Consider the following 26,449-nt stretch of genomic DNA (forward strand, 5'->3'; position numbering starts at 1 on the left):
ATGTTCCTGACTGAATTTGAATTCTCATTTCAGAATTTGGCTTTTGTGTTATTGGAGGAAATTTCAACAGTACTAAAACAGAACTGAGGCTGATTTTACCTAAGGTGTTTGTTTTCTGGCTGTTGGAGCAACAACAGAAATACTTTTTTATTTCTACTTTAATGTTCTAGAAGTAAAATTCCAAATTGTTGCTATCTGTTAGGCAGAACCTTATAATGAAAATAGTAAAAATGTAGCTTTTCTAAATGTACAGAGAAGATGGAAGTATATAAGTCTGGTGAGTATTCAGAATATCAACAGAAAATTTCACCACCAACATGAAGGCTTCTGTAAATCCAGAACACACCTGGAGGAGTGCCGAGCCAGTTTTCCAGCAGCATGAACAGACAGTTTAAAACTCATAAGAAAAACGATTTCTGACAAGGTGGTCCAGAATTTAAACTGCTGTGACCTTCTCCTAAACCGTAGATAACAAAGGCAGATTAGAAATAGTACTAATGGTAGTCATAAAAATCATCCACTCAGACTGAAATCTTCCTTAAAATAGAAGTTACAGCCTTCTTGGGAGGATAATTCCTGAAGATTAACAGAGCATCCACTACTTGTGTGTAAAAAAAAAGAAGAAGAAAAAAAAGGCCTAAAATTGGAAGGCGTCATTTTATAAAGCAGACATGCCTGAGCAGACAGCGAGTCATGGAGGATGGAAGCAAGGCCACCCCCAGCATCTCAGAGGAAGTAATTAAGAGGAATTTAGTGTGGGGGAAAATCACCCTCTTGACATCAACATTACTAAGAGACCAGCAGGTCCCCATGCTGGCTGGCTCTGGCGGGTGGAGGCTAGGCAGAAGCACAACTTTGATTGTATTGATTTAGGTAATAAAAAATTTAAAAGAATAAGGAAAAAATCTTTTTTGCAAGAGCAGCAATGATTGCAGCACAGACTGGTAACTTACTGATCACCATTCCAGGCAGCTGGAGCTGGTATAAAGCACACAGGGAGAGGAAGGCCAGTAGTCACCTCACAAGTACATAAGGTCTAGGTAGCATATGGAAGAAGTAGAATTCAGATCCATACCCTCCTGGTCTACCGTGTGGCAGAAATTTACAGAATAAAAAGAGGTAGATAAGTAGTAGAGACTAACTGCTCTATGAAGCTTGTTGTTAAAAAAATTCCAGATCAATCTTTCACTTCGAGTTTCCTCTCACTCTCTTAACTGCTTTGCCAAGCCATGCCAGCTGCAATTCTTTGCATACATTAACACAGAATGTCTTGTTGATAAGTAGATGGTTGAGATTAGTAGGTTTGTAATGCCATTATCAGACCTTCATTATAACATACAGAAAATTGTTCATTTATTCATATACAGAATAGTTCTCAATGGACTAGATATTTTGCTGCCTGTGTGAAAGAATAGGCTGAGTGAGATCAAAGGGTTCTAAGTCATGTGTGGTGGTTTGGAGAGGAAAGTATAACTTCCCCAAATACTCACTGTAAAAAAAGTAATTTTTTTAACAAATAAAATACTGACAATGGTGTACTGTCCTCACTTTAGGTGTTACTAATGTTAACAGGTTACCCTGTTTAACCTGTTAAAAAGGTAGGCTTGGCAGCAGATTGACTTCTGTAAAAAGTACTAGAGGAACCATGTAGATTGCTCCAGAGGGTGATCTAGAAGCCTTCATGCCCTGGCTTTCTCTTCTGGGAAGAATCCACATAGTCCACTTCCTTATGCTAATCACCACTGGTGAGTATTCATTTCTGATGTTCTTTAGAAGTCTACATTCAAAATGCAGCAATTTAGTAACCAACTAATTTGCAATATTAATAAAAAATGAGAACATCTTAAGTATCACTTAGCTAAATTTCTGGTTCTACCTTTTCCTCTCTAAGGAATAGTAGTGCAGTGATTGACAGCTTGTACAACAAATGTAGAAGTCACTTGCTATATTTTAAATTTTGAGAATATTAAATGGAAGAGATTGTTGTCTTTCTATTTACATGAAAACAAATTTCAGCATTGCAAGTACTTTGGATTTGCTATAGAAACACTGTACTAATAAAAGAGGTGACCATCTCTTAATAATTTTAGGCTCCAAAATAGGAATAATCCATTTTTTAAGAATCTGAGAGAGTAGGAATTATTTCACACTGTCTGCAGCTATGTAAATAAATTAGAAAAATTTTGGCATATTACATGTTGATGAAGAAAAATGTCTTCCTCTATAATGCATTAGCTTTAGTGGAATCAGCTCTACATAGCTTCTATGAGGAACATGGTCCCAGTGCAGGTTCAACTTCTTTTCTCAGTCTTTCTTGTCTAGTTTCAATCTACCTAGTCTAATTTTTGTACTGGTGTTTAGGCTGAGTTATATTCAGATTCCTTATAGATATAAGTAATTTGACATTTTCCATTTGCAAGATTTGTAATTTTTGTGTGATTCTACTGCACTCTTGATGAAAGACCCTGAAATCTTACCAACTCTATTTCCCTGAGTGGCTTAATATTCTGTAGGTTTTTCTTAATGAAGATTTAGAGGACATTTCAGAAGTTTTCCTTCTATTGAAAGATGAAGAAATGTTCCTGTAGAGGAGGAATAGATTCTCAAGTTGTTTTTTTAAATTTTGTCTTCCACCTTTACCGATATCAAAAGGCTATCTGGACATTGTCTCTAGGTACCTCTTCATGAGCAGGTAGTTGAACCAGATGTCCTCCAGGTGTCCCTTCCAGACTCAACAAGTCTTTGTGAATAATTAAATAAATTAAGATTTTTGTAGATATACATTTTATAAGAGCACTGTCTTATTTTCATTCATCAAGTATGGTTATTTGAGATTCTCATCACTACTGGTTACAATTAGCCAGAGAAACATGGATTCTCTTCTAACATGCACACCAGGCAGAACTATGTACTTTTCTGAGCTTCTAGCTGTAAGAACATATTGAAAGTGTACATCTTATTAGAACTGACATTCTGAGGGATTTTTATTTTCATAGGACCTCTTTATCTACAGCATGACTTCTTGGATAGCTTACAAGTCACTCCATCCCTGACAAATTATTTCTATTTCTGAACGCAGTTTGTTTGCTATTATCTTCCTTACAGCTTCTGTCTTAGTTTCAGTCATCTGCAGGCTTGAATGTTTGAATCTTTCTGACTCTTTCTTGACATGCTTTGAATGGCATCCAAATTCCTTGACTGGAGGAAAATTTAGTCACAGGTTTGTGTAGGACTGGCTTTCGCTCCCTCTCCCAATATTACATGGTTGCAATAATGTCATCTTTGAATGCAATATACTAATAAGGCAATTTTATACTAATAAGGCAAAGCAACAGTAAAACTAGAAAAAATCTAATACTCACTATCGTCTTCATAGATTTTAAGTTATAAATGTGTAAAAACAAAATACAAAATGCCCACAGTGTGAACTTTTCATGAGTTTCCATACTGAAGTTCTGGTTGTTTTGGTTTGGTTTTTTTTGAACAGTAATGTCATGCATGTCTCATTAGAATGCACTCTCTTCCTTCTATTCCTCTGACCCCAGATGTGCTTAAAAATATTGTATCTGAAAGGAACTATTGCACTAGTGCTTAGTGTACCAACTAAAGTTAGCCATACATCTGCGTGACTTTATGGCTTAAATGTTTATTTTTCCTTTTCTCCTTGTAGGGAATAGAATTCTTAACAGAGGTCAGAGAACAGTTTACAATATGAAATAATGAAGGAAGAAAAGCATTCATCTCTAATCTTCATACTTAAATCTAGATTTATCTACACGTAAATATATAGAACGTTTTCCGTAATTGCTTTCCTAGCACAGGAGATGAATTGTCAGTAAATAATGATATACTTAACACTTAAATTATTCTTTCTTACATACTATTGAATGCATTTTACAAATACAGTCCCAATCATCACCATTTTACATAGGGAAAGGACAGAAATATTAATTGATTGGCTAAGAGTCAAGCAAGGGAAAGAAGCAGGATCAAACAGAAACCTTGAATGAAATTCTGATGTCCTTTACGTCAACAAGTTGGTGTTCATTTTCATAGAGGAATGATTTTATCCCAGAAAGTCTCCTACTTTCTTATCTGTTAGATAGCCTAGCCTAGCAATCACTGCATTTATCTACTTGTGAGACATTTGACCTAACATAGGGTTTTAGCTTTTAAAATACTAACTTGACTCAAATTGTTATTTTGCTATGGATTACTGTGCTCGTGACTGGGGCCACATTAAAACTGTCTGCAATTAGGCATTTAATTTTTGGCTAGTTTTCTGAGCTTCCTTAGTTGTCAGTGAGAAAAAGAGTTGCAATTCCAGAATACATTTTGTTCCATTTAACTGAAGACAAAGATGAGTGTTCAGTTTAAGCTGGCCCTGCTGCCAGCAGAAGCAGTCTTAGAGTCTTCCCCCTTCTTCACGTGTTCATCACAATGTGTGAAGTAGACTGGATTGACAAGTGGATCTCTGTTAAAAGTAATAACCTGGGGGAGCAGTTCCCTGAAACAACTCAACATGTGCTTGTATAAATGTGAGTAACAACACAAGATACTGGTATTATGGATAAGGGAAAGTGAGTAAAAACAGTGTAAAACTGCTTTATTTTCCTGGTAGCACCAGGTTAAAGTAGCTATTGAACTACATAGTCACCTACCATGTTAAGCAGGATTAATTTCATCTAGAGTTTACATGCAATCAATGCTACCTGACATTAACTTTATTGGCTCTTATTGGCTGAAGTTTAGTGTGACTGCAGTATAAAAATGAGCCTTAAGCTCCACCTCCATGACATTAACAATTAGAGAAATATTGTTATTGGAAATTGGAATGCTGAGTTCTTTATTTGTAATATCTTACAGGCTAAGAGGTTGTTCACTTACAGACACTAATTATTAAAATATCAAGAAATATGAAACTTTACAAGACTGAAAGGTGTTCATTCCATCCACTAATTATATATTTGATCTAGTTAAAATTCTTTAAGGTACTTATTTATTTTAGTGAGACAGCAAACCCAAAAGGATTAAACCTTCCCTGCAGTTTTGTATTTTGTGCAAAAGTCAATTATGGCTGGCTAAATATCCCAGAGGTAAACATGTGTGAAGTTGATAATGTGTTTAGAATAGCAACATAAGTTGTAAAAGAGATGCTGGTGTCTATGGAGTTAATACATTCCATATTGGTATCGTGCAAACAATTACAGACACTTCCAGTCAGGGAGCATCAATCAATTTTTGTTAACTTTCAGGATTTACGTTCTGATGGAGCTAATATTACATCTAAATATTATGTGTGCTGCATCTGTAAATCTCATTTCATTTGCGCAAGGAATCCTTCTGTATGAAAGATGTGAATTAGAAAACTATGTTATTTACATGGTACTGCTGGATTGATTGTAAAATGGGTCAGATTCTGCTGTTCTTAATGAGGAAAATATTGACTAATGGCTTAAGTAAATATTATCTGAATTCAATTAATGTTTAGGTCTCATATTAAGCATTCAGAGCAGGAGAAACTGGCTCACAGCTCTTCCTTCTGTGAGTGTACATTCAAGCTCACTCTTACTAGCTTTCTATATTTTATCAATCAAAATAATGCAGCTTCAGCAGCGCTGCTAACATTATGTATCATGACATTCTGCATCTCTGTCATTAAGGAATTCACCTGAGAACTCTAACTCACAGTTAGAGAAAGGAACTAAAAGTATATTGCGCAGGCTAGCTGCATGCTTTATCTACTGATATTTGATGGAGAGAGGCAGAAGCTGCAGTACAAATGTCTTCCAATTGTATTTTGGGAAAAAGGCTGATCTAACTCCAAGAAAAGGTCAAGAGAGAAAAATAATGACCTTCCTTCATTTCTAGAGAGTTAGGGTTCAGCACACCTCATCAGCATCAGCTAGCTCAAAGGGATTCCTAACTAAATTGTTGACCCTCTAAATTCCAGAGTGGGATTGCAGACTCTCCATGGATTGTTTAGGATACTACTGTCTTACTGCAGTCTATGACTTTCCATGAGTGGACCTGACAATTATGCCCCTCTAGTCTTAATTTTTTGGTGCTTGATCTATAAAATGGAAATGATTTTATCTCCCGGGATGATGAGAATAGCAGACTGAAAGGTACAACCCTTGTGTCCCTACCCATGATAGAGGCCATGGAACTAGATGATCTTTTAAGGTACCTTCCACTCTGGACCATTCTATGATTCTGTGTGAGATGTGGATAAAATAACCAAACACTGACACATAGGTGAAGAAGAAACTTGAGGAAGGTGTGCTATACATGTTTTGTTAAGATGGATGACCAGGAAAATAACCACCACATTAACAGGGATACATAATCTTAACATTTACCATTTTTATCTATTTGCAATCTATGAAGTATGACTGTTCAGGAAAGAAACTGATCACCACAAGTTATAAGAGGATTCAATCCTGATCTCTTCTTAAGTGAGTTCTTAGTAGCTGCTTACCTTCTCCCTTTGCTCACATTTTTCCTTTTCTACCCTTCAAAAAAGATGATAAAAAAAGAAATTGGTGGCAGATAAGAATACATTTGGTTACATGTTGATCTCAGTCCATATAGCAAATAGTATGTTCTCCCTCAAATATGATCATGATGCCTAGTAGACTGTGTTGCTTATTCAGAAAGAAAATGTAAAATAGCAAATATATAGGCAAATATGAGGGCACAGATCTTTTAAGATATTGGATGCTAAATCCTCTGATTTTGTTGAGAAGTAGTTTCTAAAATGCTTTTGAGGATATAGGCTGTACATTTCAATTTTGTACTAAATTACACTATTGTATTTCTATTGACATTCATATTATTTTAACTATTTAGAGGCATGTGAAAGCCCAGTTTATTAGTTTTCCTCTGGGTTTGCATTTATTGTGTTGTGATGTATGTATTTGCACACTGGTTCAAAGCTATTTCAGTTCGGAAACCAAAGCACAATAATTCCAGGACAATGAATATCAAAATAATCTCAACTGATTTTGAGAAGTACAAGCAGAAAGTCCTGTGATGTGTTGAAATCCTCATAAGTGGAAGAAAACTCACAGAATCACAGAATTGTAGGGTTGGGAGATCATCAAGTTCAACCCCCTGCCAAAGCAGCTCCCTAGCCCGGGCTGCACAGGTAGGCGTCCAGGTGGGTCTTGAATATCTCCAGAGAAGGGGACTCCACCACCTCTCTGTGCAGAGAGAGTCACTGCACTGTGAAGAAGTTCCCTCACGCATTTGTGTGGAGCTTCCTATGCATCAGTTTGTGGGCATTTCCCCTTGTCCTATCACCACACACTGCTGAGAAGAGTCCAGCCTTGTCCCTTTGCCTCCCGTTTCTTAGATATTTATAGATGTGGATCAGCTCCCCTCTGAGTCTTCTTTCTTCAAGGCTGAACAGACGCAGATCTCTCAGCTTTCCTCACCAGGGAGGTGTTCCACATCCTTTATCATCTTTGTAGCCCTCTGCTGGACTCTTTCCAGGAAATCCTTGTATTTTTTGTACTGGGGAGCCCAGAACTGGACACAGTACTCCAAGTTGACTATATTGTACTGTGAATGTAATTATAAAGGTGGAATTATATATATATATAAAATGAAAGATTACATTTTGAGAAATTTAATGCTGTAAAATCAAGAATACATATGTTGGGAAATGCCACAAGTAGATTTGTCTTTGCAATCTTTAAATGATTGCTTTCAGTGCATATAATGTGAAAATGTTTTTAGTTATAAGATCTCATAGTTTTTGTCACATTCTTTTCCTAATTTATCACTCTAAATGGCTGGTACCCTCAAAATTAGTAGGAATCTGATATTTATTTTTTTTACTTTATTTGAGATAGATCCCTGAGATTAGTCCAATTCTGAATGTAGGAATGTTGATCTTATCATTACCTTTCTATGGTACTATTGCCTTGTGTCTTAGTGCTTCCTAGCTCTTCTTTTATTTAATTTTATTATGTCACTGTGTTAAAACATATCATTATACCTGTTTTACATATTGAAGACCAAAGTAAAAGTATGACTTCCAAACAATGCTTTAAATGAGGTGTTTTGAGATTTTTGGTAGTGGTGGTGGTTTTCTTTTATTGTTTGTTTTTTTTTTTTCCGTAATTTGTAGCATCTTTTACTGCCAGACTGTGAGCAGGTATTGGAAATCCCATGGTCTTTGAAGAGTAATCCTAAGCATGTTCCTTATTTATTAAACAGATCCTATAGGCCATGTGGGGACCGTAAGATGAGGAACACACAATTATGTAGGAGATGTCTGATTTAAGGGACACCTGTGACTGAACACTGTGTCACACAAGAACTCGGTAGCAGATGTGAGACTGAAACTTAACTCTTCAAGGTAATGCATACCTTTTCCTGCACTTCTTAGTAACTTTCTTCATGCACTTCAGTTTCTGTGATGAGTGGTGTGAGATAACCCTTTCTACAGCCCTGTCTTGTCCTCTGAGCTGGAAGGTAGTTGGCATTGAAGAAGTGAATGTGCCAGTGGCGGGTAAAAGTATAAGATTTTTCTTTATGTGACATTCTTTATAATTCTTGGTAATGTAACAATGTAATAGCTTTTATTTACTTACTTTTGTTGTTCTTCCTTCTTTTTGATGTTGTCTGTAAAATGCATACTGCATGTAGGTGTGTTTTATCCAAAGCAGGCACCTTGAGCAAGACTAAACCAAAACAAGTGACGACCATGCAGATGGCAATGGCAGACCATTGTCATGTTACTGGGGCTGGTAGGAGATGATCTTCATTCTTAACAGTGGGCTTCACAAGTAATTAGTGATGAGTAAATGCTTGCAACTCCTCTAGTTTGACTATTTCAGGCTGCTCTTGCCTTTCTTTTGACTCTGTCTCCTGGCATTAAAATGGAAACCAAGTGTCATTGGCTAGCCATATCAGCTCTGCCTAAAATATCAGATTTAAGTCTTGATATTCATGTTTTTGTGTTATGAAATACAGTACACTAAAAAGTCATACTTTGATTGCTGCAATTAAGTATTCTCCATATGAATTCTTAAATGAAAAGGTCAGCGAAGTGAACTACAATATCTTGTATTTTTCTTTGTTTACTCATGTACATAATGAAAATGGTTGTTTTTTTTCTTTTTTTTTTTCCTTTCTCTTTTTTTTGTCAGAACCATTATTTATAAGTGAGAAGACTGCATCTTTTCCATATAGGCAGATGTTCATTCATGCTGTCTGAAGTGAACTGTGTATAGTTTCAGCCATTCTGAGGACATTATTTGAATGCATATAAATTCATATTGCATCTTCTGCTCTATGATGTTAGGAAAAATGAGGAAAAATGATAAATATGCAGTTATTAAGCCTTTGATAGAATTAAAACATTTCTGTTAGAAACATAAAGGAAAGGCTTGTATTTTTCACGCCAGTAAATGCAATAAGGATGTCTTTTTTTTCCTCCTCAAAATGTCTGTGCCTCTGACATGCCATAAGGGATGAACTGCTGTTTTAACGACCTAGGGGGTTGCTTCTAGAAGTGGTTGCCCTTGGTGAAGAATATATTTGCAAAGGATCTGAATGACCTTGTGCTTTTGAGCCAGACGGGTGCTATTAGTGTGTGATTTTGCTGAAAAACTCCTGAAGTGGCAGTTGTATTGTCTGTCTCTGCAAATACAACAGCACTGTAGGAATATCTAAAGACGGACATTGTATAAAAATAGTGCAAGTAGTCCTTGCAATGTTATTACATCAGAAGTGCAGAGATTGACATTTTGTTGATACCGTAAAATTTCAAACACACAAGAAGGTTTTTTTGTGGTCTCTTTCATTCGATGCAGTAGCACATGCTACACTCATAACAGGTATTCAAGAGCTCCTTGAAAACGCAAAGAACAGATGCCTTTCCTTTTTCAGTTTGTGGTCCTTTTAAATCACTGGTCTATTTGCTAGGTGGTCAAACTATGTTTTCAAATGTGTAACATTTCTTTAAAATCTGAAGTTACCAAGGGACAGAGAAGGTCATTCCTCACCCAGAGACACTAATGGTAGAATCAGTCATTACTATTAGAAACAGCAGTGACTTAAAGACTGAACGCTTTTGGAAAAGCAAGGAAGCTCACTAATGCATTTCTTGGAGGGAAATTTGGGGAACAACAGTGCTAGAACAAGAGTTTTATGGCTATTTTATTTCACATTAAAAAAGAAAGGGATAAAATCGCCAAAATAATCAGAAATATATAATAGTTGTGATTTTTCTTAAGGAGCAGGCTGTGAAAAGCATAAACACACATGCAACTTTATTCTATAAAATCACAATTTGAAATTGTCCTTCTTTCTGCAACACATGTGAAACTGACAGTAGAAGGCCTGAGTAGAGGGGGCTGTTTTCGATCAGGAAAACTGTGTAGTGCTGTAAGGAGTCATTGGCATTATAAAACAGTGATACCAGACATTGGACTTGAATGATTCCTACAAGTCCTTTTGACCCAGGCTATTCTATATTCCAGTTTGAGCGTAACACATTAATAATAAAATCACTAAAAATCTATACATCTAACTTAAACTAGGAGCAATGTGGTTGGTCTGCAAATTACAGCTCTTAGTTCAATTTTCTGATAGGTTTGGTATTCGTTCTACTTGTTCTCTGGGATGAACTCTCATACTGGCTAAATTCCTGCATTGGTTAAGTTGTATGTGTGCCTGCATAGCAGTTCTAACCCTGCGCCCATACAAACAATATTTGATTGCTTTTCTGATACTGCAGTAGGAATTTCTTTTTCTTTCTTCCTGTTATCAAATGCATACTGGGCTTTGATGGCTCCTGCATTATCAAAGTGTACAAAATGTGATCTTACAAACTGCTGGTACTTCAGCCTTGATCTACAGACGCGCTTAAGCATAATGGTATGAGCTGTTCATGTACTTATATGCCAATGCACTAGGCTTTCTACAATTATGACTTATAACTGACCAGGAAACAGTAATCTGAATAAGCTGTTAAAATATCAGGATCACCCCAGCAGCTGGGAAGAGAAACCTTCAAGTTACTTTTTCAAAACAAACCTCAGTTTGCTTTGAAGATTACACTACAATAAAGTCCAAAGTCTGAAAGGATTAGGAATAGCACTTGTGAGGGAAAATAAATATTTAAGTTGAATTTACCTATTTATTTTTCTGTGTTATTGGGTTTTCATTTTCAGTATCAATTGTAGACTGCTTCTCTGAATTGGATCAAGTCTTTATAAAGGAAGGTATAGTTGTCCTCACTTTACATTGGCACAGAGAGCTGAGATGACTTGACCAATGTCATTTAACTGATCACGTCACAGTTGAGCTTTTAATTCTAAAGAAAAGTAGGTGAGTAACAGTTCTTGTGTGGCAAATATGCTATAAAATATGGAGTGTTCAGTGATGTATTTTATAGGGGATACAAACTAATGAAGGTTTGTGAAATTACAGTGAAGAAGGGTTCTTGAGAAGAGCATATCTGCCTGAGTGAATGTAATATTTTAGGAGACATACATGTTACAAATACATATAGTCATGTACTGCTGTACATGGCTATATATATATAACTATGCAATATGTGTAGTAATTCAGACTATGCGTAGAAGCATGCATATTTCTATTTATACAGAAACATATATGGTGTTCAGGTTCTGGTGTAATCCTCATTTAAACAGCAGCTAGGTGGGAGTTCACAAGATGTGTATGACTGCCTCTAGTTAAAAGCACTACGTTTTTTGGAAGAACTTGATTTTAATTAATTAAGAAATTAAGTTAGAAAAGTTTACTAGCCACCTGTAAACAATCACTTAGGTTTAGCTAGGTATCATAGAATGGCTTGGGATGCAAGGGACCTCAAAGATCATTTAGTTCCAAACCTCTGCTATGGGCAGGTTTGCCACCCGCTAAACCAGGCAGTACACTTGAGCTGAATATTTGAAACACCTAACTGAAGACTCGGAACCCTGTTTGGAATACTCAAAAATGAAATAAGAAAAAGTGTGTGCTCCAAACCTCAGGGAACAGAATTTTTTATGCTACACGTAGTGGAAGCAACAAAAGTGGGAGAGAAAGAGAAGAAATAATAGCACCAAGAAAAGGAAGGCAACTTAATTTTAGTGTGAGACAAAACAAAACAGCATGAGCGGTGAGGAAAAGATGGCAGAGGAATTTTATACAGCTTTATTGAAGAATTAGACTTTTTTCTCTCTGTTCCACACACTGTGGTCCCTTGTGCCTCCCTCCTCCCATTCTTGTTCTATGTTTATTTCCTCTTTTTTATCACAATACAGCAACTAGAGAATAATCTGTTGTAAGAGACTATTATTTTATACCATTGCCTCAAAGTTTGCTGATGAACATGTCCAAGCTAGTCCTGGGCAAGGGTTGCAAAATCCTTTGTCTAAGGGACAAGCAGATGGGCATGTCCTGGGGCAACAAGAGAGGTAAGCTGCAGCTCAGTGGCCGCTGAACACTCCTTTGTGTGGTTCTCATCTCTGTGGGGCACGCTATCTCAGGAGATGCTTGCCTGGCATGCTAGCATGGGATTTGTCACTTAGGCAGGAAAAATGAAGGATAAAAGAGGGATCGACCACCATGAGATTGTTGTTGGGTTGGTGTTCTTCCATCAGAAACCTCATGAGCTGATCCCTGCTGCTGAACTCCCTCCTGGGCCTGCTGCCTGAGACATGCTGCTTTCTCCTGGACCTCTCCGCTCCTTTGAGGTGTTCTAACATCTGAACCCTCACGAGCTGATCACTGTTCACTGCTGCCCCTCCCGGGGTTGACCCCTCACTGCTTCTCCAGTGCTGACTGATGCTGTTCCTGGACTTTCCCCACGCTGCTTCTCCTGTGCTGACCCGGTGCCGCTTCTCCAGGACAGCTGCTTGCTGCTCAGGGTTGCCCGTCGCTGCTGCTGTTCTCCCCACTTCTGCCGCCCCTGCTCTTCTGCCTCGGACCGTTGGAGCCACTTGCAACCGAACTGCCCCTGGGATCCTGGCTGGTGACTTTCCCCGCGTTGTACAAATCCTTGCTTCCTTCCTACCTTTCCTATCACTCTCCTTCCCTTCCCCATCACCCTTATTGGTAACAGTGCCTGCCTTCCTCCTCCCCATCTCCCTGGTCAATATTGGTAATAAATTGGTCGGACCAACATTTGAACCATCGCTTCTTAATCTCACGCCGGGTATACACATAATCTAAGAGCCTCGTTTCCCTCCTTTATATTGGAGCATGACATCTGTCTATGCTAATTCACTTATTTTGCAACTTTACCACAAAAAATACTCCTGTATTTTCCCCTGGTCAACTTGGTGAGTGAATTAGTACTTGTTTAGTTGTTCTGAACTCCATGCTTATCAGTTGGTGGTTGCATGCTTTCAGACCCCAACATTTGACAGGAAGGAAGGACAGGGACTGAAACAACTTCACTTTTGATTTACCTGTCATTTGTGGATTCAACTCTTAGCATTTATGTTCCCCTAATATTGTGGTTTCTGAACTGAATGAATATGAAATCTGATTTGTGCTCTCTAGAGGAAATAGCTGTAACACTTGAACATGTTACTGTCAAAGGGATTTGGGTCTAATATTGATTTTTCTAGTATGCCAGTATCAATCAGTGTGTTTTAATTTAATTCAAAATACCAGGAGCTGAGAGTTCAAAGAAACCAGAGTTACACTGAGATCGACTTTATTTTCTCAGGCCTACTATCTTTCAGTCTACTGATAAAGTGAGCAGCAGATTCAGTATTTTAAGAAACAGTTAGGCTGCTGGATTGAGATAGTTCATATTCATACCCATTCTGTTAAAAAGAAGAAGCAATCTCTTAACTGAAGATGTTCTAGAGGAGCCTGAGCAAGGCAGCCTTTGTGGAGTAGTGTTGCAAATAGAGAGACTGGGTTGGAGTGGTAGTACTGATGGAGGGGAACTGGTTCAGAAGCTTATTATTATGGTGCACAGTAAAACAAAGGCATACATCTGAGATGCCTAATCTAGAATAATTCTTGCAGCAAACATTAGAAAATAGACTGGCTATGGTAAACTGTGGTTGTAAGTGGAGAGTGAAAGCAGACAATGTTGAATGCCATACGCAGACATTTCATACTCACATGGAACTGCTAGTCTCAAAGAAGTGATGGAATGCTCAGAGCATTGAGCAGAATTCCAGATCTTTCTGTGTATTTACCAGGGAACATGTTAGAAAGATGTGAGAATGGATTTCACTGATTAGTTTATTGGGAGAAATTAGGAAATATGCCCCAAAACTGTAGATACCCAAGTCTGAAACTTTTGAGCCATTATTTGAATATTATGTTTTAGTCTGAAAGAGGTGAAAAAACCTTACCTCTGTGTCGGTTCATATAACTTATGTGAACCTGCTTATTTGTGTTTTTCTGAAGCAGATTTTCTAGGGTCCAGTGTTATGCTATATCCTCAGCATGGGGATTTTAATAATTCTGGCAGTAGATCGATTTTCTGTAAGAAGAGTTCAGATGATGAAATCTGTTCTCTCTCTAATGAACACCTATTCTTACAGACAGGTTCATTGAGACTAGAGGAATGATTTGAGAGAGTGCTAACTAATTTCAGAGAGACTTCCACAGCCTTGGTCCACTTTGGGAAGTTGGATTTAACAGTATGTCAAAATGTCTGAAACAGAAACGAAGCACACAGGCGAGAATTCTCTGTGGTTTCTGTGGATATACCTTCATAGTAGGTAAAATCCACATTCTTATCTGAGGTTTACCTCAAATCTCCCCCAACTATTCTTATCCCCTTAAATCCATGGCTGCCTGCCCATTGAATATTGACATATTTGCTCAGATGGAGCTATAGGATACACTCTATGTTCAAGCTTAACTGCTTTGCAGTAAGCAGTGTAAGTGAAATTCACTGTTTCCCCAATATTACTCTGAATATTTCTGACCTTTTTTATTTTCCTCAAGCATCAGAAACTACATGTATATGTGTCTAGATATGCTTGCCATTTAAATCATCAATTCAGATGCTCCACCTCATATCTGTTCTGCTTTATTCAGATCAGAAATAGCAAAAAGAAATGTTTGATGTTGGTGCTTACTGACCATACCCCTGTTAAGACAGACATGGTGATACTCATAAGCAGAGCATGTGAATGAGTACTAGACTCTACCCACCTCTGAAGGAAAGGCAAAAACTGATCATTGCAATAGGCACCCAAAAGTATTCCGTAAATAAATATTCTGAGTTGCTCTCTGGAGTCTTCACTGACTCCTGTAGAGGAGACCAAAATTGCTAGATAAGCGATATGGGTACTCGGGCAGAATTTGCTGGTGTGTATCTCTTGAGGCACCTCCAAAGAGACTAACATGCTTTCTAGTAGCAACTTCTTATCTGTTATGTTCTGACTCTGACGTGCCTCTTGCAGCACAAATCCATCTGACACTCCAGCAAGAAGACAAACAGCTTTCAGTCTCCAGGCTGGAAGAAGAGCTGTGTAGTGCACATTTCTTTCCTCCCTGCTGACTTCCTGCTGGTCGCTGGTGCATATAGTCTGTTGTCTTCCAATGACACAAACCAGAACAAAACGTCCTTTCAGTTCATGCTCTGAAGTTATTGCATGATTCACTGCAGCTGCTTATAGAACTGTCTTGGTCCTTCACCTTGGCCTTTTTTATTTTATCCCTCTGTACTTTTGATGTAAAGCCTAACATTAATGAACTACTCAGAGCACACAGGTGTATGTGGTCGCTAAATGGGTTTCAGTTTATTTCAGGACAAAAGAAATATGGGTCAACATTAAAGTCTGAGAAATACAGCAATAGGCAAATCTAGCAAACAACTGTCCACCAAGGAATTGCTGTCCTTACTGTTAAATGTACCCTCATCCACAGTATCTGGGGCTGCTCTCTCCTTCAGATGAAGATCTAGTGCTGACAGCAGGAAGAGGAAGTAAGAAGTGTCAGACATGATGTGATCTGATAAGATGAAAGCTATGCTGGGCCAGACACTGAGGACCCACTGGAGATGAATCTGTGGGGAAACGAGGAAGTTGAGTCAGTTATAGACCAGTAATCTCTTGCCAATATCTTTCTACCTGTCACTGAGGAGGTAGCAGCAAGAATGGAAGTGCTTCACAAGTGTTAGTTAATGTATTAAGTGCTAGAAAAGCTTTTGTGCTGCAATGTTCTGGCTCACCTTAGATGGAGCTGAAGGAAGATGCTGGGGACCTTTCCTTTCACTCACATACATCCTCTGTGCTGTATGATGCCAAGTAGATTTACACATGTGACAAATTTGTGTGGAAGTAACATTTTATTTCATCTAATTATGAATTGAATGTGAAGCTTATGATCTCTTTCCCTTGCATTTTATTGTTCTTAAGCCCATTATTCAGTCAGGCTTTTATGCTGACATAACTATTACAACACTGTCTAAGACAGTGCCAATATCCCACATACTGTACTGCTTTGTGGCTGAGGAGGAGATTTATTCTGTTGCTTACAATTTTCTTCCTTAATTCAGTACCCTATTAAATGTGCACATTTTCTCCTTTTTTTTTTTTTTTATTTGGCTATTGATGCTTGATACTATGTTATTTTAATTTATGTAGAAGGAAATGAAAACAAACAAGGTTCTTGGCTGAAAGAAGCTTCCAACAATGTCTTTAGATTCAGTCTTGCTCATTTGGTGGCAAGCTGACAAACAAGCAAGTCATGAAATCTCTTTCTTTCTCTTGTAGATAACTAGTTTTCTAATGGGTGTTTGTAGAAGTCACCCTTACTTCAGACTACCTGATTCTCTACTGTGTCATCTTGCTGCCGTCCTACTTCAGTTCACCCCCGATATTTTCTTCTTTGGAGTTTAATTGCATTGGCTTTGTGAAGTATGGTCTAGTCTCAGAATCTTTCAGTGTACCTCTTCCATCTGTTAGATTGCCTTTTGTAGGTTTTAACTAGCTAATCCTTGTTTTTGGAATATTTAAGGTCAGAACATGCAGCAACAGTGCTGGGACCTTATCAGATCTACATAAGGATTGCCTTAACTGTTTCATCATACCCACAATTCAAGTGTAAGTGAGTCAACTGTACATTTCTGGTCATTTCACCTTGCCCATTACCGAAAGGTACATATGAGCAGACATTTTGGTGTAGACACCCTGCAGTTTATTCTTAGAATTAGGAATCTAAGAATTTGGAATCCTAAGGAATCATCAGATCCCCCCAGAACAACCACTGGAAGAATGGGAGTGTGAGGAATGACAACTAGTACTTCCAAACAGTGCTCAGCATCAAAGGGCCTGAATTGCCCTCTGAATACTTGACTAACGATTCAGTGAAAGCAAGCTTCTGTATCAGCACTTAGCTTAGATGCAGAGGGTTGATGGGAATATCAGCTCACTTCTCCCCTGCCCCTCGTGCCCTTTTAATATGGAGAAAATTGATTCCCAGTTTCTGAACAAAGGTCTGTAGCTAAGAGAGAGTGTGGTCTCCCTGGCTGAGTAACAGCTGGGGAAAAATGAATAGACCATATGCCGGAGAGCAGCCGCCAGAACACTGGGACAAAGCTGTGGAGTACTGCCAAGCCTCACAGTGAAAGGCATGGCAGTGAGGGTGAGGGGTAGAGGGAAGCTGCTCAAAACACACTGTCAGGGACCCTGCCCTTGTGTACATTTTAGGGATCGTGCTATGTAAATCCTGAACGAAGGAAAAATGTCTTGTTCTCAGAAAGTTGGAAAAGAAACTAATTTACCCAGGTAGCTCTGACCATCCTTGTTTAAACTTGACCATTTCCTTTTCTTCACCTGTGAGATCATTCTCAGGAAAAGCTAGAAAGTCAGTTGTCTTTTCAGTTGTGGTCCTCTTTTCCCAAAATGTGGTTCGTTGGTTTCTTCTGAGACCTGAACTCAGTGGCAGAATGAGATATTCTCAGGTAGATGTCATTAATGGCTTTAACAGTTCTGCAACAGCTGAAAGAGGAGTTTGGTTCGTGAAGGTTGTTATGCAAGAGGAGTTGGTCCGCAATAGATTCTGTCTGAAACTTTTTCTTTTACCTCGTATCTAAAAACTTGCTACATAAGCCTGTCTGTTCCAGGCCTGTGGAGAACATCTTCAGTGCTGAACAGGTGGAACTGAAAGCTGTAGCTAATGAACTCTGTGAGCTCTGGGAGAGGGATTATAGGAAGGAGCCCTCAGGCAAAAATAAAAAAATAAAAAAAAATGAGACACAGACCTGGACCAACACTGAAACCCACAAGCTGTGGGATGCAGCTATTGTTTTTCACTTGATGAGCTGATGTGGTTCATTCTATACTTAGTTGTAAACCTACATTGAATGGCACAGACTCTGTGCATGTGCAAGTCAAATAGTAACATTATAAGTCAGAAAACAAACTAGAATCTCAGTAAAGTTTTGATTTAAAAAAAATAATTGAAGCTTTAAAGCAGAGTAATTCTTCATAGGAAGAAGATATGGATGTTATTAAAAGACACACTTCAAATTTCTAGTGACAATCACATTCATAATAGTTCCAATTACATTTCCTTAATCAGACAGGTCTTTTCTAAAACTTCATACTTTTAAACGAGTATCTGCTTAGAGACACCTAGCAAAAAAAAACCAATGAAATAATTCACATTAATCGATTTTGACTTATTTAAGTGAAACTTAATTGCCTACATTGCTGTTGTTTATTTGTCTAACAAACCCAACTGAGAGCAATTGGAAAAAAAAAAAAAAGCCCTTTGCAGTGTTTTACACCTTGTTGGTTATTCCTCTGCAATTAGTTATTTCAGATTCTAGATATCCAGTCCACTGTAACTTGTTATATATTGGCTTATAATGGTTAAAGGGAAAAAGTAAATGAGAATATAGTCCTGGAATGGCAGTGATAGCTACCAAATTTCCTTTTAAATATGCACAACAAAAATGGATTGTTAAAAATAATCCCCTGTGGATGGCGCTTCTTTTGTCAGTTTTCTGCCAGAGTGTGCTCTGCACTTTGACAGAAAATTGCTCATTAATCTCAAGGGAATGACCAGTTTTCCAAAATACTCACTCAACTATGCTGCCAATGTTAATTTTTTAGGCATTATAGGTGCCATTAATTGCTTGCTGTGGTTTGGAAACAACAGTAATCCTTCTCCAATGGGACATTAACTCCAAAACAAATCATTATCCGTGTCCACACACTGTAATTAACAATTACCTTGCAGGAGATAAGCATCATGCCTTCATAGAAATTGCCTAGGCTACCATGTCACTGAAGATTTAGAGTCTTCCTAATCTTTCTATCTCAAAGCATTAAGGTGGGATACTTTTTTGGCAGAGCACTTCCTGTTTCATTTGGAGTGGTGGACATAGGAAAGGTGAGGGAGTCTTGTCTTCTCTTTCAACCTTCAGCATTTTTGCTTTCTAAAATGAGGGAGAAGGTATGAATGTCTTAATTTACTTCTTCTCTGATGCATGTGATATCGCTATGTTTAGTTAAAATGCAGTTTGATAATTGGGATGGAAAATGCAAGAAATTATGTTTTTCTATCTCATCCACCTTAAAATTTGCCTTTGCTACGTCTGCTAATGTCCACCACGTCTCATTCCCAGTGGTACTGGAGTAGGAGGTGAAGAAAGAGAGAAGAGCTGAGCTTCATGGAGTGGAAGAACCTGCCAGAACTGAGCTCCCTAGGAATGAACTTTGTTCAAAGAAAAGTCATTACCTTGTTTTAAGGGAAAGGTGAAAGGATTGGTTTTAATTGTCTGTTCCTCGCTTTGATACTTCTCTTGATAAAAAAAGAATTAAGGGGTGGTAATGTATGTATGCAACATGAAGCTTGAAATCTTTGCAGTAGTGTCAGTTCTCAGGCTAGTTTTTTTAAGACTGTTTTATCAGCAATCTTTTAACCCTTGTGGGTTTTTAGACTCAAATTATCTGATTTTGCTCTGGGAGCCAGCCTGTTGTATTGAAGTATGCATACATGGGCAGAAAGATGGGAGAACAAGAAATATACTAGCTTTTATATTTGAGAGGTTTTTTCTTTGGTCTGTGCTTCAAAAAACCACATCTAATCTGAAAAATAAGCCTTTAGTAAGTATATTTAGTTGAGATTTTTGAAAGCACTTCATGATTTAAGGTACACGGCCCCCTGAAAACTTAAGAAGTTCGTGCTTCTGAGCTGCTAAAGCATATTTGATATGCCTGTTTATATTGGATTCTTTATATTGGATTCACTGGTAACATAGCTTGAGTTGAAGCAGAGCTTTGGTATATCATTCCTTCAGGACTGAAATGTCAGCTCCCGACATAGTCTCGAATATTTTCTTTCTGGAATGTGCTTTTTCAGAATATTGCTCAGCAGTAGCAAAGGGCACTTCCCAGTGGCAGCTTCTGCTGGTTGAGAAATTCGTAACCTGGAAATGCTCATAAGTCTTGCCCGCTTTGCTCAGAGACAGTAAACATTCAAGCAAAATTACACACAAGTAATACTCCCTGCAGACACTCCAAGGAAGGCACTGGAATTTCCTAGCCCTTCAGCAAATACCTTACTTCAACACATTTTTCTTACCTAACTATTCTTCATCTAGTTGTTTTCATAGTCTGGCCATCAAGCCTTACCTCCTCAGTTTGTGTTTATGAATCATGAAGTGTGTAGAAAAGGCTGATATTAAACTTCAGTTCAGGTGCTTTGGCCTAAGGTAATCTGCATAGTATTCTTTGAGTGATGTGTTATCAACCAGCACTTATTCTTCTCTGTACACTTGGAAGTATTACAGAATTTTTAGTCCTCCTTTCCAACACATTTTACCTGTTCCAGCTTTCAGGGATCTTGCAATTATTTGACCCTTCGTATTCTAGTCTCTTTTTCAACTGGAGCTCCATTCTCCTCCAGCTCCATTCTCTCCAGGCTCCTCTTGAGATATTCAACACCTGTGTGTACGCCTACCTGTGCAACCTGGTCTAGGGAGCCTGCTTTGGCAGAGGGGTTTGACTAGATGATCTCTAGAGGTCCCTTCCAACCCCTACAGTTCTGTGATTCCATTCTTAAGCTTTCTTGGCTTTGTTTTAATTTACTTTACATTGAGTGTGGTTTTGTAGAACTATATACATTGAATTGTAGGAATGTCAAAGGTAAATGATGTTAACACTTGAGATAATATAACTGTGTAAAATTAAAGGGAATAAATTGTTTTCCACTTAAATCAGAGAGATTTTACACTTTAGGCTTCATTTATCTAATTTTTTTAAATTTTGATTATTGATATCTTTTTCTCTAATAGCCATTCTGGTGTAGACATATGTACGATGAAGTATAAATTATAGCTGAAAAGATTTAAACCATATATATGTATTCAGAGTTATATAGACAGATGTTACAGGGTCTGTTAAGAGCTTATATTAAGTACTTGGCTGGCCCAGGATTACTGTTTTCACATGATGATAATACAGTACTGATTCTTATTGAAAATTAGGACAGAGTTAAGGTTGTTATCTATTAAGTCATAATAAGATTAAAACTGTACAGAAACATTTTTGAAACTAAAAGTCTTTTGTTTGATCAGAATGTGATTTTCTCTTTTATACTGAGAGGAAATCTCACTTCTGCTCGAGGGGTACATCAGAAGAGGAACAATCTTGGGGTCTGTTGAAAAGAAAAAGGAGCTTGCTGTATTGTGGGGCTAAAATAGATGTAATCTGCAGATAGATTTTATTGATTGTTTCCCTCCCTTTCTTCCCTAGAAGCTCAGATTTTCTGGAAGAGAGAGTAAAGGATGAGCACAGGAGTTGTGCTGACATTTGGAAAAGGGCTAGGATGTTGACCTGTGTTCAAAATATCTGCCATAAATGCTCACCACGAGGTATTACATCCTCTTGAAAATAATGCACTGAAGTATTCCAGGGCTGAGAAAGTTTCCTCGTGTATTTAAGGAAAGGAATTACTTAATTCAAAAAGTTCTGGACACCTTGAAACATTCTGGTATCTCTAAGGAGGAGCTGATGTACACTGCAGCTGCTTTGACCACATTTTATGCAAGATATTGCTGATTTTAATTATTACAAATCTGCAGTATTTGATGAGATATCCACTTTACGTTTTAGAAATGTACTGAGAAAGAGTTTGAGGAAAGAAAGGAAAAATTTGGCAGTGACATTTGGAAAACCCAAGTGGACATAGCAAAAGCCTCAAACTGGGTAGAACATTTTCTTTGAAAGTAATGGTATCAAACCACGCTTCTGCCTTCCAGATGCTTTTAAGTCACTGGGCAAATAAAGTGACGGTGAAAATACAATTTTTTTTTTTAAAGTTATCCCTCAAATAAATGTAGTTTTCTTTTTGTTTGTTTAACAGGTGTCTGAATGCATTCCATTTTGATTTGAAGTGGTGTGCTGTCTTGGATGAAACAACAAATAGTATTTTTAAGTCTAAATAATAGAAAAATATTCTGTTCAAACTGATCTGAATGTCTCTTATTTTTTTGTCTGGCATCTAACTAACTAGTTCCTTATTCACAATATATTCAATAGAATATCACTTTATTTGTGGATCCCAATTGCAAAGGCACTCTTGTTTGTGAAGCTATTCTGAACATATTTGCCACTCTTATCCCTAGAAGAATGGGAGTACAGAAAAGAAAAAACCCACAAATGCTAACATAATGACTACCTATCATTGCTACTTCTATTAATAATACTGTTCTGTGTCAAACTGGAGGAGGCAATGGCAAGAATGGCTGTGCCCATGCTTGCTCTTTTTGCCTGGCTCCCAAGTCACCAATTTTTGAGAAGCTGAGGAAATATAAGCATATCATTCCAATTTTACTTCTCAGTTCTACAGCACTTTCACATTCAGCAACATCCTTAGGGTATTCGTTCTCAGAAGGAGCAAATAACCTATGTTTTGACTTGTAAACTGAGATGAATATTCCTCCACTTTAAGAGTAGTCAGGGTTAGCAAGTGCTGTGAAGGTAGAAGGTTTTCTTGTTTGGTTGGTTTTCTAATAGCAGTATGAGGAATATCAGTCTGATCCACTGTGATTCAGGATTTCATTAGCATGAGGTGCAAATCTATTGAGACCTTACTATTCCAAGTCCATAAGAAAACAGGACAGCAAGAATTTTAGGAGATTGGCAGAGCACACAGCCTGCAGTGAGGGGCCGGAGGGAGCAGTCTTTTTCACTGGGACAAGTTGATTAAATAAGCTGTGTCAGGAATATTCATGCTGACATAGAAAAGGTGAATAACAAGAGTAGATACAATTACCTGTAGAAGTGGAGAGATGTGGGATCGAAGGGCTGTGAATTTGACAGGAGATCTGGGGCTGTTGCAGAGCACTCTCTGTAGTGTCTGACTGTCTGATTGAACTTGGAGATGAACGCTTCTGTCACTTTTCAGAATTTGTTTTACTGCAAATAGGCTGAGATGTGTGATGTATCAGAACATCAGTTCAGTGCTGTAAACAAGGTTCCCAACTCTGTCTTTGTATAGCAAAACACAGAATGAAGGAGATTTGAATCCAGGTTTAAACCTAAACCACTACATGCTGCTGAAGAGGTTCAGTGTTTGCTGAGGTGAAGCCCAGGAACAATAACACATATCTTCAACTCTGTATTTTTTTTTTTTGTTTTATTTTGTTCTTCTAAAATTCCCTGTTGAACCCTGTGTAACCAACACCCACTTTCATTATGAGAGAAGTGATGATAGTTCAGTAGCCATAGTGCACATCTTCAGCCCCCTGAATCACATGCTGAACTGAAATGCTGAAATAAGCAAGAGCAAGGCTTACCCTTTCCTAACCTCTGACTGTATCATAAGGATGATAATATTATTTAAACCTAATATATCAGAAGGAAATGGTTTCATTGTTATCTGACGAAGACCCCATAACAATGCCATGGTGACAGAGTCTATAATGAGGAACTGTAAGATTTCAGTGGCAAAAGGGATTCATTGCTAGTTCATGACCTCATGAAGAAATCATTACAATGCCATCAGAGATGTGAAGTTGTTATGGGAAAACTATTTCAAAGCAAGTCTAGAAGGACCCTTTTGAAGGTGCCGTTAGGAAGTCATTACAATGTGAGGTTATGTTGGCAAAATGTTTTCAATGAAACTCTATTATCATTTAAAAACAAATTAAATGGTGTTGGTGGAAGTTATTCCTCTTTTCAAAACCTAATGAAATTAAACAGACCTCTCTCTAAACCAGAACAATGGTAAATTAGAAGTTTGACTGACACTTGATCACAAGGAGAGTATGAGGGCTGCTCCAAAAGTAATGCCTGCTATGTCATTATGTTGGCCCACATCTTCAGAGGCAGATGGTGGTATGGCAGTGGAGACAGAACAGTTTTACATTATACTGCGTTGCTGTGTGACAGATGGCAGTAGAGGGCAGTCTGACTAAATGGCATCTGACCTGGAAGTGTTTATGAAGCGAAGGTGTGGAACTGAATTCCTGTGAGCAGAAAAAAGCTACCCATTGACATTCATCAGATCTGAGGAGAAGGATTTGGGGGTGTCAGTTGATGGATGGCTCAGTGTGAGCCAGCAATGTGCACTTGCAGCCCAGAAAGCCATCTGTATCCTGGGTTGTATCAAGAAAAGTGTAATCAGTAGGTTGAGGGAGACTGCTCTTCTTCTCATGAGACCCACCTGGAGTATTACGTCCAGTTCTGAGACCCCCAACATAAGAAGGACATGGAATTGTTTGAGTGAGTCCAGAGGAGGGCCATGAAGATGATCAGAGGGCTGGAGCACCTCCCCTATGAGAACAGGCTGAGAAAACTGGGACTCTTTAGCCTAGAGAAAAGAAGGCTCTGGGAGGATCTTATAGCAGCTTTCCAGTATCTGAAGGGGGCCTACAGAAAAGCTGGGAAGGGACTTTCTATAAGGACATGGAGCAACAAAAGAATGGGAAATGGTTTTACAGTGAAAGACAAAAGATTTAGACTGGATATTAGGAAGAAATTCTTTACTGTGAGACTAATAAGGCTCTAGAAAAGGTTGCTCAGCAAGGTTGTGTATGTCTCCACCCTGGAGGCATTCTAGGCCAGGTTGGATGGGGCTTTGAACAACATGTTCTAGTGGGAGATGTCCCTGTCTACAGCGGGGGGGTTGGAACTAGAAGATCTTAAAGGTCCTTTCCAACCCAAACCGTTTTATGATTTTATGACCCCTGCTGAATGTTTGTGGAGACAAGACAGTGGATGTGAGCATGGTGGTGGGTGGTGAATTTCAACAGTCATGACAGTGACAGTGTGTCACCTCCACTGATGCAGATTTTTATGACTGTGGCATGCAGGCTTTTGTTCATCAGTGGCAAAAAATGCATAGCTAATGGTGGTGACTATGTTGAAAAATACAGTTTTGTTGCTGAGAATTTGCTTTATCAAATAGTGTTATTGTGCTCTTTGTATATATCATAGTTTCCATGGAAATAAATAGGAGGTATTGCATTTGGAGTGACACACAGAACTATGAATTCTTGCAAGCAATCAAATAAAATTTTGGTTGGAGTTACCTAGCTGGAAAATTATGTCGCTGAGTTGCTAGGATCTTCTTTAATTTTGTAAATTAAAATGAAATATTATCCTCACATTAAAGTTTATAATAAATATCATTCTTCTGTATCTTCCTTACTGTATTGCAAATTAGTGTATTAGCACTTCTTGTTTTTCTTGTGTTTCCAACTTTCATTTCTCTGATAAGGATAGCGATGACATAGCTCTAAAATAAATTAGAATTCCACCACCACTCCCAGTCTAGAATTTTGAGTGACACCTGAGACTGTCTGTCAAACTAAATAGTTTATTTCAAATCTGAGTAAAAATCCCACTACCTAAGACTGACATCTCGTCAGTAATGTGGTTAGTATTTATCTGGTTTAAAATCCAGCCTAATCTGATCACCTGCTCTATCACTGGTGCTGAATGGGAATAAAATATACATTTAAAAGTTGTTTTGGATAATTGTACCCCACTGTGAAATAATTAGAACAATATTTTCACTAAGAGGAATGCATTTCTGAAGTACTTATGAATTTAAAAAAAAAACACACAAATCTTTCTTGTTGGTGTTATTTTATTTTCAGTGAATAGCTCCATATCTGTTGTCTTAGAAGTTCAGCTAGATCTGGCAGAATACCAGAGACTTTAACTTGGGGCTCCATGGATGTCATGTCGTTCAGGTGCTCACTGCAACTTGGAAGAAGATATCCAGTATTATCAGGGCAGAAAGTCTATCCTAAGGCCAGGAAAACCTTATTGAAATGGAAGATTTCAGCAGAATGTTCCAGACTTGACAAATGTGCCTTTTTGGTTTTTTCTACATTTAGAAGAAAAATCTGAAAATATTTCCATGAGTCTTAGTTAATGTTTGTGTTAAATGTCCTGCATCATTTTTACTGATTATGAAACCTACAATCTTAAAAGGCAGTTTCAAAACCAGTCACTTAGGTGAGGGGCTCTTTTTATCCTCC

Source organism: Cyrtonyx montezumae, unplaced genomic scaffold (genome assembly GCF_038088225.1).
Source record: "Cyrtonyx montezumae isolate F1298 unplaced genomic scaffold, pur_monq_1.0 scaffold_13, whole genome shotgun sequence".
NCBI classification, from domain to species: Eukaryota; Metazoa; Chordata; class Aves; order Galliformes; family Odontophoridae; genus Cyrtonyx; species Cyrtonyx montezumae.